Source organism: Anomaloglossus baeobatrachus, chromosome 3 (assembly GCF_048569485.1).
Source record: "Anomaloglossus baeobatrachus isolate aAnoBae1 chromosome 3, aAnoBae1.hap1, whole genome shotgun sequence".
In the NCBI taxonomy this organism is placed as follows: domain Eukaryota; kingdom Metazoa; phylum Chordata; class Amphibia; order Anura; family Aromobatidae; genus Anomaloglossus; species Anomaloglossus baeobatrachus.
Genome location: NC_134355.1, coordinates 666,155,643 through 666,168,403, shown reverse-complemented (window position 1 = coordinate 666,168,403; position 12,761 = coordinate 666,155,643). Strand labels below are relative to the sequence as shown.

The window sequence follows — 12,761 nt, the reverse complement described above, 5'->3', positions numbered from 1 at the left end:
ACCGCCTGCCCCTTCCAGTGCATCCGCGCGCTCTTCATCTTCTAGGACTGTGGGGACAGCTGTCACACCTGGTTTTTCACGCACAACTTCCACCACTGTAACCGCAAAAGGCAGTTTGCTTGGTAGGTCGTCAGTTGGTTTGGAAGGGGAAACAAGTGCGTGTGTACAGCTCTCTCAGACACCGATAGCACCAACGTTGGATGAAGGCGACATCATGTCTCCGCCTGCACTTTCCTCACAAACCTGCATTTTTCCAGGGACACCCTACTTAACACAGTCTACACACAGCAGCCAGATCTCTGTCCCTCAGATTTGGGCAAATAAAAGGCCATTTCCTGTGACCCATGACAAAGCTAAGAGGTTGACTTTATCCCTCTGTAAGCTCTTGGCTACCGAAATGCTGCCTTGCTGCCTGGTGGACACACAGGATTTTAGAGACCTTTTGTCTGTCGCTGTGCCCCAGTACCAGATGCCCAGTCGCCACTACTTCTCTAAGAAAGGTGTGCCCGCACTACACAAGCATGTCGCACACAACATCACCGCTTCCTTGAGAAACTCTGTGTGTCAACGGGTGCATTTCACCACCGATACTTGGACCAGTAAGCATGGACAGGGACGTTACATGTCGCTGACTGGGCACTGGGTAACTATGGTGATAGATGGTGAAGGGTCTGCTGCACAAGTCTTGCCGTCCCCACGATTTGTGTGTCAATCCTCTGTCTGTCCAAGTTCCGCCACTGCTTCTGCCTCCTCCACCTCATCTGTGTCCTCCACCTCCGCCCCAAGCGTGCCTGGTCAGGCCACCAGCGTTCTCACTGCGCAGAAGGAATCATGCACCCCTCATTACTATGCTGGCAGCAGAGCGCAACGGCATCAGGCGGTCTTTAGCTTGACATGTCTTGGGAATAGGAGTCACACAGCTGAGGAGTTGTGGTCAGTTCTGCGGTCCGAGTTTGATAAATGGTTGTCTCCACTCAACCTGCAGCCTGGTAAGGCCGTGTGCGACAATGCTGCAAACCTGGGTGCGGCCCTTCGCCTCGTCAAGGTGACACACGTGCCTTGTATGGCTCACGTGTTGAACCTTGTTGTCCAGCAATTCTTAACACACAATCCCGGCCTAGATGTCCTTCTGACCAGGGCACAAAAACTGTCTGCTCACTTCTGCCGTTCAACCACCGCAGCTGAGTGACTTGCATCGCTCCAGAAGTCTTTCGGCCTGCCGGTTCATCGCCTGAAATGCGATGTGGCGACACGCTGGAATTCTACTCTCCACATGTTACAGTGACTGTGGCAGCACCGCCGAGCCCTGGTGCAATACGTCATGACGTATAGCCTGGGCCAACGAGATGCAGAGGTGGGGCAGATCACCCTGATGGAGTGGTCTCAGATCAAGGACCTATGCACCCTTCTGCACAGTTTCGACATGGCGACGAATATGTTTAGCGCTGACAATGCCATTATCAGCATGACAATTCCAGTCATTTACATGCTGGAGCACACGCTAAACACTATTCGGAGTCAGGGGGTGGGACAACAGGAAGGGGAGGAACTACAGGAGGATTCATATGCGCAAGACACAACAACATCACCAAGGTCCAGACGTTCATCATCACCAACGGGGAAGGCATGGGACCATGGGGGACAGGGATGAAAAAGGGTGCATGGTAGCAGGCGAGATGTTGAGGAAGGTGCAGGAGAACATGAAGAAATGGAGGACGAACTGTCCATGGACATGGAAGACTCAGCGGATGAGGGAGACCTTGGTCAAATTTCTGTTGAAAGAGGTTGGGGGGAGATGTCAGAGGAAGAAAGAACGGTTAGCACCTCTATGCCACAAACACAGCGTGGACTTGGTCCGCATGGCCGCGCAAGACACATGAGTGCCTTCTTGCTGCACTACCTCCAACATGACCCTCGTATTGTCAAAATTAGAAGTGATGATGACTACTGGCTTGCCACACTATTAGATCCCCGGTACAAGCCCAAATTTTGTGACATAATCCCAGCCATAGAAAGGGACTCACGTATGCAGGAGTATCAGCAGAAGCTGTTACTCGATATTAGCTCGGCTTTTCCACCAAACAACCGTGCAGGTGCAGGGAGTGAATCTCCCAGTTGTAACTTGACAAACATGGGACGGTCTCGTCATCTTCAACAGTCTACCCGCACCAGTAGCACCGTATCTGGTGCTGGTAACAGCAATTTTATGGAATCTTTTCATAATTTTTTTAGACCGTCCTTTGCAAGGCCACCAGAGACAACAAGTCTGACACATAGTCAACGGCTGGAGAGGATGGTACAGGAGTATCTCCAAATGAACATCGATGCCATGACTTTGCAAATTGAGCCTTGCTCATTTTGGGCTTCAAATCTTGAAAAATGGCCAAAGCTCTCAACTTACGCCTTGGAGATTTTGTCGTGTCCAGCTGCCAGCGTTGTCTCTGAACGTGTCTTCAGTGCTGCTGGGTGTGTGCTGACAAATAAGCGCACGCGTCTGTCCAGTGACAATGTGGACAGACTGACGTTCATCGAAATGAACAAGTCATGGATCCACAAGGAATTTACTACCCCTGTGTCATCCTGGGGAGTGTAAATGCTTGTGGATTTGGAATAAATGCTTGTGGATTTGGAATGTGCTTGATGCAAATCAAAACATCCTGTTTGCAACTAGGACACAAGTGCTGCCACTGATGGGGTGTCTGTGTAGCCCAATTTTTGGAAAAAAGGGAGACTCTACTTGGAGTAACCCTTGTTTGCTGTGTTTTTTAAAAGGAGCCAAGATGAACAAGTCATGGTTCAGCAAAGACTTTATCTACCTACCCCGGTGTCATGCTGGGGACGGTTAATTATGAATTATGGCGTATTTTTGAATGTGCTTGATGCAAATCTAGCTGTGAAGTGTACAACTGAGGCACAAGTGCTGCCACTGAATGGGTGGGTGTGTGTGGGGCCCAATTTTTGGAAAAAAAGGTTGACTCCGCTTGGAGTAACCCTTGCTTACTGTGTTTTCTAAAAGGAGCCAAGATGAACAAGTCATGGTTCAGCAAAGACTTTATCTACTTACCCTGGTGTCATGCTGGGGACGGTTAATTATGGCGTATTTTTGAATGTGCTTAATGCAAATCTAGCTGTTAAGTGTACAACTGGGGCACAACTGCTGCCACAGAAGGGGTGGGTGTGTGTGTGGCCAAATTTTTGAAATAAAGGGAGACTCCGCTTGGAGTAACCCTTGCTTACATTGTTTTTAAAAATGATCCAAGATGCACAGAGCTGGGATCAGGAAAGACTTAGCTACCTACCCCGGTGACATGCTGGGGACGGTTAAGTATGGCATATTTTTGAATGTGCTTGATGCAAATCTAGCTGTGAAGTGTAGAACTGGGGCACAACTGCTGCCACTGAAGTTGTGGGTGTGTGTGTGGCCCAATTTTTGGAAAAAAAGGAGACTCCGCTTGGAGTAACCCTTGCTTGCTGTGTTTTTTAAAAGGAGCCAAGATGAACAAGTCATGGTTCAGCAAAGACTTTATCTACCTACCCCGGTGTCATGCTGGGGACGGTTCTTTATGGCGTATTTTTGAATGTGCTTGATGCAAATCTAGCTGTGAAGTGTACAACTGGGGCACAACTGCTGCCACTGAAGGGGTGGGTGTGTGTGTGGCCCAATTTTTGAAAAAAAAGGAGACTCCGCTTGGAGTAACCCTTGCTTGCTCTGTTTTTTAACTGAAGCCAAGATGAACAAGTCATGGTTCAGCAAAGACTTTATCTACCTACCCCGGTGTCATGCTGGGGATGGTTAATTATGGCGTATTTTTGAATGTGCTTGATGCAAATCTAGCTGTGAAATGTAGAACTGGGGCACAACTGCTGCCACTGAAGTTGTGGGTGTGTGTGTGGCCCAATTTTTGGAAAAAAAGGAGACTCCGCTTGGAGTAAACCTTGCTTGCTGTGTTTTTTAAAAGGAGCCAGGATGAACAGAGCTGGGATCAGGAAAGACTTAGCTACCTACCCCGGTGTCCTCCTGGGGACGGTTAAGTATGGCGTATTTTTGAATGTGCTTGATGCAAATCTACCTGTGAAGTGTACAACTGGGGCACAAGTGCTGCCACTGAATAAGTGGGTGTGTGGGGCCCAATTTTTGGAAAAAAAGAGAGACTCCGCTTGGAGTAACCCTTGCTTGCTGTGTTTTTTAAAAGGAGCCAAGATGAACAAGTCATGGTTCAGCAAAGACTTTATCTACCTACCCAGGTGTCATGCTGGGGACGGTTCTTTATGGCGTATTTTTGAATGTGCTTGATGCAAATCTAGCTGTGAAGTGTACAACTGGGGCACAACTGCTGCCACTGAAGGGGTGGGTGTGTGTGTGGCCCAATTTTTGAAAAAAAAGGAGACTCCGCTTGGAGTAATCTTTGCTTGCTGTGTTTTTTAACTGAAGCCAAGATGAACAAGTCATGGTTCAGCAAAGACTTTATCTACCTACCCCGGTGTCATGCTGGGGATGGTTAATTATGGCGCATTTTTGAATGTGCTTGATGCAAATCTAGCTGTGAAGTGTAAAACTGGGGCAAAACTGCTGCCACTGAGGGGGTGGGTATGTGTGTGGCCCAATTTTTGGAAAAAAAGGAGACTCCGCATGGAGTAACCCTTGCTTGCATTTTTTTTTTAAAAGGAGCCAAGATGAACAAGTCATGTTTCAGCAAAGACTTTATCTACCTACCCCAGGGTCATCCTGGGAACGGTTAAGTATGGCGTATTTTTGAATGTGCTTGATGCAAATCTAGCTGTGAAGTGTACAACTGGGGCACAAGTGCTGCCACTGATGGGGTGTCTGTGTGGCCCAATTTTTGGAAAAAAAGGAGACTCCGCTTGGAGTAACCCTTGCTTGCATTTTTTTTTAAAAGGAGCCAAGATGAACAAGTCATGTTTCAGCAAAGACTTTATCTACCTACCCCAGGGTCATCCTGGGAACGGTTAAGTATGGCGTATTTTTGAATGTGCTTGATGCAAATCTAGCTGTGAAGTGTACAACTGGGGCACAAGTGCTGCCACTGATGGGGTGTCTGTGTGGCCCAATTTTTGGAAAAAAAGGAGACTCCGCTTGGAGTAACCTATGCTTGCTGTGTTTTTTAAAAGGAGCCAAGATGAACAGAGCTGGGATCAGGAAAGACTTAGCTACCTACCCCGGTGTCCTCCTGGGGACGGTTAAGTATGGCGTATTTTTGAAAGTGCTTGATGCAAATCTACCTGTGAAGTGTACAACTGGGGCACAGGTGCTGCCACTGAAGGGGTGGGTGTGTGTGGGGCCAAATTTTTGGAAAAAAAGGAAGACTCCGCTTGGAGTAACCCTTGCTTGCTGTGTTTTTTAAAAGGAGCCAAGATGAACAAGTCATGGTTCAGCAAAGACTTTATCTACCTACCCCAGGGTCATCCTGCGAACGGTTAAGTATGTCGTATTTTTGAATGTGCTTGATGCAAATCTAGCTGTGAAGTGTTCAACTGGGGCAAAAGTGCTCCCACTGAAGGGGTGTCTGTGTGGCCCAATTTTTGGAAAAAAAGGAGACTCCGCTTGGAGTAACCCTTGCTTGCTGCGTTTTTTAAAAGGAGCCAAGATGAACAGAGCTGGGATCAGGAAAGACTTAGCTACCTACCCCGGTGTCCTCCTGGGGACGGTAAGTATGGCGTATTTTTGAATGTGCTTGATGCAAATCTAGCTGTGAAGTGTACAACTGGGGCACAAGTGCTGCCACTGAAGAGGTGTCTGTGTGGCCCAATTTTTGGAAAAAAGGGAGACTCTGCTTTGAATCTCCTTGCGGTGTTTTACATCATTTTAGAATGGCATACCATGCCTATATCTGTGTCTCCTCCTCTTTTCCCTTGTCCAGCTCTTTTATTTTCGCATGAGTATATGTCCTTGTCACTTTCCCATGTGTTTTTGTTGTGTTGTGAGTTGTTTGTCACCTTTTGGACACCTTTGAGGGTGTTTTCTTTGTGTTTTTATGTGTTTGTGATTGCCTGCCATTGTTTCCTATGTGGTTCGAGTTCGGTTCGTCGAACATTCGACGAACCGAACTTGAACGACACCTCCGTTCGGCGAACCGAACTCGAGGTGAACCGGGACCGGTTCGCTCATCTCTAATCAAGATGTTCAATCATCTTAGAAGCAGCAGAGAAAAACTCAGCGTTAGCATTTTCTCGACTATCTGTGTTCTAGACACACATAACAAATCTACATGAAGAAAGAATTTCAAAACAGGATGGAAAAGCAGCATTTTAAAAGTTCACAAAACTGGGTTGCCTTCTTAGTCTTTTCTAGAAAGGGGAGCCCTAGCGAACTTTGAATTCTACAAAAATGCTCTAAAGGATAATAATAAATCATATATTATATCATTTCTTACTCTTTATTATCTTATAGGTACTATATAGGACTTTCGCATCAGATACAAAACAAAAACTTACTCTCGCAGGACTCAAACCCACAACCTTTGAACCCTTACACTTCCCTAAAAGTCCAAAGCGCTATCCATTGCGCCCCAGAGCCAGAACCTGAAAGATATCGTTTGGAACTTCAGTGTGGCTAAAAACTAGAAAACCAAAGAATAGTAAAGATGGAAATCACTGTTAAAGCAATCTTTCAAGATTTGAGAGCAGATTTTCACAAAATATTTACATTTTAGAAAAGACAAAAATTACAAGCCAATTTTCTGGACATATCTTATGGCATACATTATAATTTAGGAGGCAAATAAACTTTTTTGGAAAATATTTCCTTTTTTTCAATTCCACCTTTAAAGAATACTGAAGATAATTCACAAAGGTTTAAATTCTTTAGATACAAAACTCTTCTCCAATTAAAACAAGCCTCTAATCTTTGAATCTTTATCTTATCTAGACATTTACATTCCTCACTTTGTGCTAAAGAGTGTTCTTTTAGCAGCTTCCTCCACATTCTTTTCTTTGATCATTTTAAAATCTGATTTACATTTGGAAGTTCAGGAGTTCTAAAATATAACATCAAGATGTTCAATCATTTTAGAAGCAGCAGAGAAAATCTCAGCGTTAGCATTTCCTCGACTCTCTCTGTTTTCTAGACACACATAACAAATCTACGTGAAGAAGGAATTTCAAAACAGGATGGAAAAGCAGCATTTTAAAAGTTCACAAAACTGGGTTGCCTTCTTAGTCTTCTCTAGAAAGGGGAGCCCTAGCGAACTTTGAATGCTACAAAAATGCTCTAAAGGATAATAATAAATCATATATTAGAGCATTTCTTCCTTTTTTTTATGGGTATTATTTTAGGACTTTCGCATCAGACACCAAACAACAGCTGACTCTGGCAGGACTCAAACCCACAACCTTTGAATACCTTCACTTGCCAAGACGTCCAATGCGCTATCCATTGCGCCACAGAGTCTGAAACTGAAAGAACTTGTTTGGACCTTCAGTGTGGCTAAAAACTAAGAAACCAAAGAATAGTAAGGATGGAAATCACTCTAAATGAAATCTTTCAAGATTTGAGAGCAGATTTTAACAAAATATTTACATTTTAGTAAAGACAATAATTTCAAGCCAATTGTCTAGACATATGTCATGGCATACATTATGATTTCAGAAGGGAAAAAAACTTTTATGGAAAATGTTTCCTTTTTTTTCAATTATACTTTTAAAGAATACTGAAGATATAGGACAAAGGTTTAAATTCTTTTGATACAAAACTCTTCACCAATTAAAACAAGCCACCAATCTTAAATCTTTATGTTATGTAGACATTTACATTCCCCACTTTGTGCTAAAGAGTGGTTTTTTTAGCAGCTTCCTCTACAATTTTTTCTTTAATCATTTTAAAATCTGATTTACATTTAGAAAGTCAGGAGTTCTAAAATATAAAATCAAGATGTTCAATCATTTTAGAAGCAGCAGAGAAAACCTCAGCATCAGCATTTTCTCGACTCTCTCTGTTTCCTAGACACACATAACAAATCTACATGAAGAAAGAACTTCAAAACAGGATGGAAAAGCAGCATGTTAAAAGTTCACAAAACTGGGTTGCCTTCTTAGTCTTTTCTAGAAAGGGGAGCCCTAGCGATTTTTGAATTCTACAAAAATGCTCTAAAGGATAATAATAAATCATATATTAGATCATTTCTTACTCTTTATTTTCTTATGGGTATTATATAGGACTTTCGCATCAGACACCAAACAAAAGCTGACTTTGGCGGGACTCGAACCCACAACCTTTGAATGCCTACACTTTCCTAGAAGTCCAATGCGCTATCCATTGCGCCACAGAGCCAGAAACTAAAAGTCATTGTTTGGAACTTCAGTGTGGCTAAAATCTAATAAGCCAAAGTATAGTAAAGATGGAAATCACTCTAAAAGCAATCTTTCAAGATTTGAGAGCAGATTTTCAAAAAATATTTACATTTTAGTAAAGACAAAAATTTCAAGCCAATTTTCTGGACATATCTTATGGCATACATTATGATTTAAGGAGGCAAATAAACTTTTTTGGAAAATATTTCCTTTTTTTCAATTCCACCTTTAAAGAATACTGAAGATAATGGACACATTTTTAAATTCTTTTGATACAAAACTATTCTCCAATTAAAACAAGCCTCCAATCTTTGAATCTTTATCTTATCTAGACATTTAAATTTCCAACTTTATGCTAAAGAGTGTTTTTTTAGCAGCTTCCTCTACATTCTTTTCTTTGATCATTTTAAAATCTGATTTACATTTGGAAGTTCAGGAGTTCTAAAATATAACATCAAGATGTTCAATCATTTTAGAAGCAGCGGAGAAAAACTGAGCGTTAGTATTTTTTCGACTCTCTCTGTGCCCTCGACACACAACAAATCTACATGATTTCAAAACAGGATGGAAAAACAGCATTTTAAAAGTTCACAAAACTGGGTTGCCTTCTTAGTCTTTTCTAGAATGGGGAGTCCTACCGAACTTTGAATTCTACAAAACTTTTCTAAAGGATAATAATAAATCATATATTAGATCATTTCTTACTCTTTGTTATCGTACGGGTATTATATAGGACTTTCGCATCAAACACCAAACAAAAGCTAACTCTGGTAGGACTCGAACCCACAAGCTTTGAATGCCTATACTTCCTTAAAAGTAGAGATGAGCGAACCGGTCCCGGTTCGGCTCGAGGCCGGTTCGCCGAACGGGGGTCCCGTTCGAGTTCGGTTCGTCGAACGTTCGACGAACCGAACTAGAACCAATAGGCTATAATGGGAGGCAATCACAAACACATAAAAATGCATTATAAATGTACACAAACAGTTAATAAACATTGCCATAACACTTACCGGTCCTCGCGATCCCTTCTGCACTCTGTCTCCTGCCGCTATTCCATCCGATGATCGCTGAATCCTCCCGGTGACCTGCACTGCCAGCAGAGAAGCAGGACCTATCGTGACGTCAAAATAGCCATGTGACCAGTCACGTGGCTATTATCTCATTGGCTACAGACTGGTCACATGACTATGACACGTCATGTAGGACCTGCGAGTGCATCTCTCCGGTACACGGTGCACATATGTGTATCGCCGTGTACCGGCGACATGCTCTAGCACACGGTCGACTCCCCGTTCCGTTAGGGACCGGCTGACACAGCCGGTCATTAACGGAGATCACCGTTGCCATAGCAACGCAGTTAGCGGTGACGTCACCGCTAACCGCGGCTCCGGGAGCACCGTTGCTATGGTAACGCGTCTGTCAGCGTTACCGCTGTTACCGCTAGCAGCCAGCAGTGATCACTCACGGAGTGAAGGCTGCACGCTGCTTCCCGATTGTAGTGAGCATTGTAGTTAGGATGGAGGTTCCCCAGCCCCAAGTGATGCCCCTCACTACAATCGTCACTACTACTACACTAGAAAGAAAGAAGACAGAAGAGCAGGATCGTGGAGGGCTGACAGGGGGTAATAAAGATGGAGTCTCTAATGTGTCTGTGTATTTATTTCTATTAAAGTATTTTTTCTCTGTGTGGTGTCTTTTTTTAACCCTTTATTGGAGATTCTTAATGGCCGGGTCAAACGTGCCTGACATTAAGAATCTCTGGCTTAATACTGGCTGGTAAAACAAAGCTAGTATTAACTCATGATTACCCAACAAGCCACCCGGCTCCAGGGCTGTTGGAAGAGTTGGATACAGCGCCAGATGATGGCGCTTCTATGAGAGCGCCATTTTCTGGGACGGCTGCGGACTGAAATCCGCAGCAGAGGCGCCCACAAACCTCGGGCTAACCTGTGCTGCGGATTCCAATCCCCAGCTGCCTAGTTGTACCCGGCTGGACACAAAAATAGGGCGAAGCCCACGTCATTTGTTTTTTAATTATTTCATGAAATAAGTGAAATAATTAAAAAAAACGGGCTTCCCTATATTTTTGGTTCCCAGCCGGGTACAAATAGGCAACTGGGGGTTGGAGGCAGCCCGTGGCTGCCAGCTGTACCTGGCTAGCATACAAAAATATGGCGAAGCCCACGTCATTTTTTTGGTGGGCAAAAAACTTCTGCATGCAGTCCTGGATGGAGTATGCTGAGCCTTGTAGTTCTGCAGCTGCTGTCTGCTCTTCTCCATACAGACAGACAGCAGCTGCAGAACTACAAGGCTCAGCATACTCCATCCAGGACTGTATGCAGAAGTTTTTTGCCCCCTGAAAAAATTATGTGGCTTCGCCATATTTTTGTATGCTAGCCAGGTACAGCAGGCAGGTACGGCTGCCCCCAACCCCCAGTTGCCTATTTGTACCCGGCTGGGAACCAAAAATAAAGGGAAGCCCTATTTTTATTATTTCATGAATTTCATGAAATAATTAGAAAACAAATGACGTAGGCTTTGCCCCATTTTTGTGTCCAGCCAGGTACAACTAGGCAGCTGGGATTGGAATCCGCACCACCGGTTGGCCTGAGCTTTCTGGGCCCCACTGCTGCGAATTGCAGTCTGCAGCCACCTCAGAAAATGGCATTTTCATAGAAGCGCCATCTTCTGGCGCTGTATCCAACTCTTCCAGCACCTGCCTGCTATACCTGGCTAGCATACAAAAATATGGCGAAGCTCACGTCCTTTTTTTGTAGCTTTTTGGCAAAAAAAAAAAAAAATGCTTCCCTGGATTTTCCATTGCCAGTGAAGGTAACACCAAGCAGTGGGGGTTAGCAGCCAGTAGCTGCTTGGATTACCCTTAGCTAGCAATACAAAAAATGCAGTGGGAGCTAACATATATTTTTTTTAATTATTTATTTAAATAACTAAAAATAAAATGGGCTTCCCTGTATTTTGATTGCTGGACATCACAGTGCTGTAAAAATAAATCTTTAAAAAAATGACGTAGCGCTCCGCGGTATTTTTGATTCTCAGCGCAGATAAAGCAGACAGCTATGGGTTGCCACCCCCATCTGCCTGCCGTTACCTTGGTTGGCAATCAAAATACAGGGAAGCCCATTAATTTTTTCTATTTAAAAAATAGTTAAAAAAAAAAAATTACGTTGGGTCCCCCCATTTTTGATAGCCAGCTAGGGTAAAGCAGACGGCTGTAGCCTGAAAACCACAGCTGGCAGCTTTACCGTGGTTGGGGATCCAATGTGGAGGTCCCCTCAGGCTCTTTTTTATAATTATTTTATAAATATTAATAATTACACAATAAAAGTAGGGGACCCCCCAAATTGGATCACCAGCCAAGGTAAAGCGGACAGCTGTGGTCTGGTATTCTCAGGGTGGGAAGGTCCATAGTTATTGGGCCTTCACAGCCTAAAAATAGCAGGCCGCAGGCATACCAGACGTGGCGCATCCACTAGATGCGCCAATCCTGGCGCTTCACCCCAGCTCATCCCGTGCCCTGGTGCAGTGGCAAACGGGGTAATAAATCGGGTTGATACTAGCTGTAAAGTCACCTGAGATCAAGCCCAGCAGTTTGTGATGTCATGGCGTCTATTAGATACCCAACATCATAAACTGTCAGTACTAACAAAAACAAAAAATCGACAAAAGAAATTTATTTGAAAAAACAGTCCCCAAAACATTTCCTCTTTCACCAATTTATTGTAAGAAAAAAAATAAAGGGGTCCCACGACGACTCTGGACCGTCTAGAATATGGGGGGGAGACACTCAGGGAACGTATCCCCCATTTTCTAGGAGTGCGGACCCTTCATGTGAGGAGTGTGGGTGCAATGAATCTGCACTCACTCTCCCCGGGTCCACAGCAGCAGAGTCCATGTCGTAATGGTTGCTACCAAAGCTGCAATGCCCTGCTCATGAGGTAAGGGCATGCCTAATCAGGAGAACTACTGTAGAGGAAGCTCTGCTCACTGGTATATAGGTGCTCAGAGGTAATAATAGATAAAATTAGTGAGTAACCTCGGCACTCTATATCTCCCAGACTAAGTCAGTAAGTCACAACGGATAGTAATGCAAAATCACTCTTTATTGGTCCGTATTAAGAAATTTTTTTTTTCATAAGCATATATGTTTTTGTCCAAAACAAGTTACAAATGACGTTTCGGCCTGAGCCTTCGTCAGATTGGACTTATCTGCATGTAATCATGAAAAATGACAATAATCAGTATCACATAAGAGTGAGAGAACAATAACATAAACTCGAACAATGTAGAGGTACAATTGGGATGCAGCAAAAAAATTGCAACACAGCAAGAAATGAAACACATGATACAAATGTCATAATACAGTACAAGGACAATATAGTAATGACAAATATGGGGTCAGAGTAGACTTAGACAGCTCTGGTACGAAAGAGATG

General features: G+C 43.9%; 1 non-coding gene across 1 annotated transcript; it reads right to left on the bottom strand.

The window, feature by feature from the left end:
• Positions 1 to 8,201: 8,201 nt before the first annotated feature.
• TRNAR-UCU (transfer RNA arginine (anticodon UCU)) lies at positions 8,202 to 8,287 on the bottom strand. The gene is given in 2 exon segments: positions 8,202 to 8,237; positions 8,251 to 8,287. It is a non-coding gene; the product is annotated as a tRNA-Arg (tRNA).
• Between the last annotated feature and the right edge of the window lie 4,474 nt (positions 8,288 to 12,761).